Consider the following 7,677-nt stretch of genomic DNA (forward strand, 5'->3'; position numbering starts at 1 on the left):
GGTGCCGCAGCTCGCGCGCCCAGGCGCGGCCAGTGCTGCACCTCGCGCGCCCGGGCGCGGCCGGTTCTGTTGCTCGCGCCTCCATGCATGGCCATGGCCGCTGCAGCTGCTCGCGCTCTTGCGTGGCTGCTCGTGCCTCCGTGCCTGGCCGAGGCCACCGCCGCCGCCCGCGCCCCCGTGCCTGGCCATGGCTGCTGCTGCTGACGTGTTGAAGCATAGACGAAGGAGGTGGAGGAAGATCGCAGAGGCGGAGACTCGCGAGCCGGACGGTGGCTGAATCCGGTGGTGCGCCAGTCAGATGCGGACGTGCTATTTTCTCTTTCCTACCAGCGCCGGTGGAGAAGAAACAAGTGTAGAGGCTGGCGTGTGGGTCCCTTGTGCAGCTTATGGTACAAAACAAACACCGTGAGATTTCGCTACCATGTCATCACTTACAGTGGGCCCCATCTATCAGAAACGTTGTTAACATGTGTTTAGTAACCTATCGGTGTTTTTTGAAAAATGCCAGCACGATGGTGATGGGTTTTTGAAAAAAAAAATCGAATGATGGTGATTTTTTGAATTAGGGTCCCCAATTGTGGTAGTTTTTTTTTGCAATTTACTCGTTGTATTGCCATGATTGAAAATGAATAGATTGAAAGTTTTCTCGCAAAATAAATTATGATGAACATGGATTTTTCACTGACCTTTTTGCTGATTTATGTATTTCCATGCACATTCTAACGGAACTTGATTATTATTGTGCATGGCAGGGATCTACTTGGACAAACCTAGGTGTTTTGGTACCAATGACAAGGTAGAGTAAACAAGCTTCAACACCCAAATGTATTCAAATGTTTTTTGATATGGAACACCTAGCATTCCAATTACGATGGACCGATCAAATCGGGCGATCACAACACAGTTAGGTTATCGTATGCCAGACAACTTGGCCATTCGGAAGATCCCAGCAATCATGGGAGGCTAGCACATGCGCTGCCTTGTTTACAGTCTATGTGACAGAAATTTGTGGGCTTAGCTGGAATTTTGCTTCACAAAATAGCACACTAAGGGGACCGCGTACGATCTACATAAGTAGAGGACATTGCTTGCTGCAAGACCAAGCAGTCAGTTTCAAAGATGGCATGTCCCATCCAGCTTCTAACCGTGCTTCAGCTTTTGCTTGCATCGCAGAACCCTGGTAGCGGTGGCTGACAGCTAGGCGACGCAGCGGCACAAGCTGGGATTGAAGCTGCGGGGGAGGTGGTTGCAGCTCGTCTTATGTCAAGACTCAGCAGGTGAGACGGAGGGACACAAGTAGACGGCGGGCGCGAGAATATGGACATTGGAGGCCCGATAGGGCATGCGGTTTTGCAGGAACTAAGAGTTGAGGTTAACCGGGGGATTTGGGGAACGAGGGGCGAATCAAGGGGAGGTGGAATGAACAATGCATAGATCTTGCGAGGACGAGGTCGGACAATCACGCACGAGGGAGGGGAGGTCCAGTTATCATGACGAAGACAGACTCCCCTTTAATAGTAGTGATACGGCGATGACGTCGGGCAACTCGTGCACACTAGTTGACAGGAGTTTTCCAGGAAGAGGGAGAAAGAAAGAGAGGGTGACCAATCAAAATATCTAGGATGAAAGAAAGGAACGACCAACCGGCATAGAACAACCCCACAAACAATAGCTACGCACACCCAAGGAATGTACCCAGACAAATGCCCCACAAATAGCACGTGGCAGCCTAGATTAGGTGCTCATTTGACACCAAAAAAAATCTGAAAATCAAGGATACAACATAGGATGGTCATGCCGCTGCCAGAACGCCTGTATCCAATAACCAAGGCCTAATTATTAGTATTACATAAATAAAAGTATAGTCGAAGATATGCTTTTATCCAACTTCTATCACGAAATGATATCAACAACCAGGAAGGAAATGCTTATATCTGTTCAACTAACAATCAAGAAAGGAATGAGCCGTCTTTTCTCAGCATCAAGTAGAGTAGGAGATCCTATTTCTAAATTGTACCGCGTAGCCAGCCTATCCATAATTCTTTTTAACCACACAATTCCTTGACTTTTACCACGGATCACTAGTAGAAAACAGGGCTTTGGTCCAGGCCGGGTCAGCCCATTAGTCCCGGTTCAGTTCAGAACCGGGACCAATGTGGGCATTGGTCCCAGTTCGTGAGGCCAGGGGGCTGGCCGGGCCACGTGGGCCATTGGTCCCGGTTCATCTGGACCTTTTAGTCCCTGTTGGTGGGATGAACCGGGACCAATGGGCCTCGCTCCTGGCCCACCATCATTGGTCCCGGTTGGTGGCTTGAACCGGGACCAAAGGCTCCCCTTTAGTCCCGGCTCATGTCACCAACCGGGATCAATGAGGTGCCTATATATACCCCTCGCTCGCGAGCAGAGCACCCCAGTGCTCTGTTTTTCTCTGGCCGAGGGGGAGAGGGCTTGGTGGTGCTCTAGCTCACCTCCTATGCACACAAGGTGTTCGATGGAATGCCCGAGCCACACTACTTAAGCTTTCTCCTCTCCAAGCTCGACCTCCAAGCTCCATTTTCCATAATATTTGTCTAGGTTTAGCGGTCCGTCACGCCCCGTCCCCGTCTTCACCGCCGTCGGTCACCCGCTCCGAGCTCATCGTCGGCACCACCGTGGTGAGCCTCTTGTTTTATCTTCTTTCTGAAAGGAAAAATATTCTTACTTGTATGTTTACATAGATACTTGTATTATTTTCTTACTTTTATTATTGCATCTTATATAGTGCGATGGTTTTGGTATCCGCCCCCGTCGGCCCTCGTCCTGTCTATGATTCGGATGTGGTATATATATTAGTTGTATAACTATTGGTTCATTTATTGTTTATGAAAATTATGCCGACCAACGTGACATAGATTTTATTTATGTAGGATGTATGTGAATCGGAAATGCCAACCGACCCTATTGTCGAGAGGTTAAATTTAGTTGAAGATGAAAACAATTTGTTGAAGGAAAAATAAAAAAAATTGAGGAGGAGAAGATGATATTGGAGTTGCATGTTGCGGATGTCGTCGATGATCACAAGATAAAGATGGATGCAATGCGCTTGAAGATTAGAAAGATTAGAAAATATGCCATTCATACCGAGGCTTGGTATCATTATGCCGTTGGATCAATTGTTACCTTGGTTGCGATTATGATCACATTTGTTTTCGCATTGAAATGTTTTACATAGTTTCAATGTATGTTTTAATTAATTAGATTCTCTGGAGAGCTATATGTTGTTAGATGAGAAGTATGTATGGACTTTGGTTTTAATATGATGATGAACTTCTATTAATTTGGACACTTAATTATATATAATGCACACAGATGAACTGGCAATGGATGTACAGTGACAGACACACCCGCGAGTACATTAAGGGCGTGCATGAGTTTCTCGATGCGGCTGAGGCAAACAAGCAGAATGGTTTTATGTGTTGTCCATGCACTGAATGTGGGAATACGAGGTCTTACTCTAACCGGAAAATCCTTCACTCCCACCTGCTTTACAAGGGTTTTATTCCACACTATAATGTTTGGACGAGGCACGGAGAAATAGGGGTTATGATGGAAGACGGCGAAGAAGAAGAGTACGATGACAACTATGTGCCCCCTGAATACGGTGATGCTGCAACGGGGGGAGCTGGTGAAGATCAAGAGGAACCAGACGATGTGCCCAATGATGCTGCAATGGGTGAAGCTACTGAAGATCAAGAGGAACCAGACGATGTGCCCGATGATGATGATCTCCGCCGGGTCATTGTCGATGCAAGGACGCAATGCGAAAGTCAAAAGGAGAAGCTGAAGTTCGTTCGCATGTTAGAGGATCACAAAAAAGGGTTATACCCCAATTGCGAAGATGGCAACACAAAGCTCGATACCATACTGGAATTGCTGCAATGGAAGGCAGAGAATGCTGTGGCTGACAAAGGATTTGAGAAGCTACTGAAAATATTGAAGAAGAAGCTTCCAAAGGATAACGAATTGCCCGACAGTACATACGCAGCAAAGAAGGTCGTATGCCCTCTAGGATTGGAGGTGGAGAAGATACATGCATGCCCTAATGATTGCATCCTCTACCGCGGTGCATACAAGGATCTGAACGCATGGCCGGTATGCGGTGCATTGCGGTATAAGATCAGACGAGATGACCTTGGTGATGTTGACGGTGAGCCCGCAAGGAAGAGGGTTCCTGTGAAGGTGATGTGGTATGCTCCTATAATACCACGGTTGAAATGTCTGTTCAGAAATGAAGAGCATGCCAAGTTGATGCAATGGCACAGTGAGAACCGAAAGAAAGATGGGAAGTTGAGAGCACCCGCTGACGGGTCGCAGTGGAGAAAAAATCAAGAGAAAGTACTGGGATGAGTTTGCAAAGGACCCAAGGAATGTATGGTTTGCTTTAAGCGCGGATGGCATTAATCCTTTCGGGGAGCAGAGCAGCAATCACAGCACCTGGCCAGTGACTCTATGTATGTATAACCTTCCTCCTTGGATGTGCATGAAGCATAAGTTCATTATGATGCCAGTTCTTATCCAAGGCCCTAAGCAACCTGGCAACAAAATTGATGTGTACCTAAGGCCATTAGTTGAAGAACTTTTACAGCTGTGGAATGGAAACGGTGTACGTACATGGGATGAGCACAGACAGGACGAATTTAACCTTAAGGCGTTGCTGTTCGTGACCATCAATGATTGGCCCGCTCTCAGTAACCTTTCAGGACAGACAAACAAAGGATACCACGCATGCACGCATTGTTTAGATGACACTGAAAGTATATACCTGGACAAATGCAAGAAGAATGTGTACCTGGGCCATCGTCGATTTCTTCCGACCAACCATCAATGTCGAAAGAAAGGCAAGCATTTCAAAGGCGAGGCAGATCACCGGAAGAAGCCCGCCATGCGCACCGGTGATCACGTGCTTGCTATGGTCAATGATTTACACTACGTAATCTTTGGAAAGGGTCCCGGTGGACTAGCTGTTCCGAATGACGCTGAGGGACACGCACCCATGTGGAAGAAGAAATCTATATTTTGGGACCTACCCTACTGGAAAGACCTAGAGGTCCGCTCCTCAATCGACGTGATGCACGTGACGAAGAACCTTTGCGTGAACCTGCTAGGCTTCTTGGGCGTATATGGGAAGACAAAAGATACACCTGAGGCACGGGAGGACCTGCAACGTTTGCACGAAAAAGACGGCATGCCTCCGAAGCAGTATAAAGGTCCTACCAGCTACGCTCTTACGAAAGAAGAGAAAGAAATCTTCTTTGAATGCCTGCTCAGTATGAAGGTCACGACTGGCTTCTCGTTGAATATAAAGGGAATAACAAATATGCAAGAGAAAAAGTTTCAGAACCTAAAGTCTCATGACTGCCACGTGATTAGGACGCAACTACTTCCGGTTGCATTGAGGGGGCTTCTACCGAAAAACGTCCGATTAGCCATTGTGAAGCTATGTGCATTCCTCAATGCAATCTCTCAGAAGGTGATCGATCTAGAAATCGTACCAAGGCTAAGGAGTGATGTGGCGCAATGTCTTGTCAGTTTTGAGCTGGTGTTCTCACCATCCTTCTTCAATATCATGACGCACGTCCTAGTTCATCTACTCGACGAGATTGTCATCCTGGGGCCCGTATTTCTACACAATATGTTCCCCTTTGAGAGGTTCATGGGAGTCCTAAAGAAATATGTCCGTAAACGCGCTAGGCCAGAAGGAAGCATCTCCATGGGCCATCAAACAGAGGATGTTATCAGGTTTTGTGTTGACTTCATTCCTGGCCTTAATAAGATAGGTCTCCCTAAATCGCGGTATGAGGGGAGACTGACTGGAAAAGGCACTCTTGGAAGAGACTCAATAATATGCTGGGACGGATATTCTTGGTCTTAAGCAAACTACACAGTTCTACAGAACTCTACCTTGGTGACCCCGTATGTCGATGAACACAAGAACAGTCTGCGCTCCAAACACCCGGAGCAGTGCGACGACTGGATTACATGTGAACACATCAGGACTTTCAGCAGTTGGTTGGAAACACGTCTCAGAGGTGACAACACTGTTTATGATGAGTTGTACTTGTTATCCAGGGGACCATCTTTGACTGTATTGACTTATAAAGGATACAAGATATATGGGAATACATTTTACACGATCGCCCAAGATCAAAAGAGTACCAACCAAAACAGCGGTGTCCGCTTTGATGCAGCAACCGAGAGCGGAAAGGACACATATTATGGTTACATAGTGGACATATGGGAACTTGACTACGGACCTGATTTTAAGGTCCCTTTGTTTAAGTGCAAATGGGTCAATCTGTTAGGCGGCGGGGTACAGGTAGACTCACAGTACGGAATGACAATAGTGGATCTGAAAAATCTTGGGTACACTGACGAACCGTTCGTCCTAGCCAATGATGTGGCACATGTTATCTATGTGAAGGACATGTCTACCAAACCGAGAAAAAGAAAAGATAAGGAATCGAATACATCATACGATGAGCCAAAGCGCCACATAGTTCTTTCAGGAAAAAGGGACATCCTGGGAGTGGACGGCAAGACAGACATGTCTGAAGATTATGAAAAGTTTCATGAAATTCCTCCCTTCAATGTCAAGGCTGACCCAAGCATCCTGATAAACAATGAAGATTGTCCATGGTTACGGCGCAATAAGCAAATGACACAAGCGAAGAAAAAGTGAAGACTTTCTCCCGCAACTATTATGATGATACCATGCCAACTTTGTAACACACGAACATGCTACCATTGTCCGTTTTGTACATGCACATGCTATGTGGGTGAAATTATGATACCATGCCAACTTTCAACTTTTTCAGAATTCATTGGAAATGCTTTCATGTCTTATGGTTCGGCCCTCGTAATACCATGACCATTAGTCCCTGGCCCATGCCAACTTTCAACTTTCAACTTTCTAAAACTAATGGCACTAACAGAAAGTTTATAATTTTGCTCCTCGCCCCTGGCCCATGACCATTGGTCCTAGTTTATGCCACAAACCAGGACTAAAGGGTTGGTCCTCGTTGCGAGCAGAGTTTAGTCCCACCTCGCCAACCGAAGGGGGCTCACACCAGTTTATAAGCCCTTCCCTCTCTGCCTTGTTGAGCTCCTCTCAAAGTGAAAATAGATGCCCTAATAGAGAAAAGTTTAACCTAAATTCATAGTGAATTTCTCTGAAATTCATAGAAATTTACTAGGAATTTAGGTTGAATTTTCTCTATAAGCGCATGTATTCTCATTTTTTAGTAAGTTAATCACAAACTTGTGATTCAAACAATTTTCGAAGAATTCAAATTTTAACTATTCAAATTTGAAAACTAATGGCACTAATTAACAGAAAGTTTATAATTTTTCTAAAACTAATGGCACTAACAGAAAGCTTATAATTTTGCTAACCTAAAAGCAAACAAAATTAAAAATTAAAGCAAAAAACAAAAGAAAATAAATAATGCAAAAAACAAATAAAAAACAGGAAAAAACTATTTTTATAGTAAAGTTAATCACAAAATAAAATAAATAAAGCAACAAAGAAAACAAAAAAACTAAAAAAGTATTTTCAAATTTGAAAACTAATGGCACTAACAGAAAGTTTATATTTTTTCTAAAACTAAAAGCAAAAGGAATAAAAAAAATAAAGCAAGA

Source organism: Triticum dicoccoides, chromosome 2A (genome assembly GCF_002162155.2).
Source record: "Triticum dicoccoides isolate Atlit2015 ecotype Zavitan chromosome 2A, WEW_v2.0, whole genome shotgun sequence".
NCBI lineage: Eukaryota > Viridiplantae > Streptophyta > Magnoliopsida > Poales > Poaceae > Triticum > Triticum dicoccoides.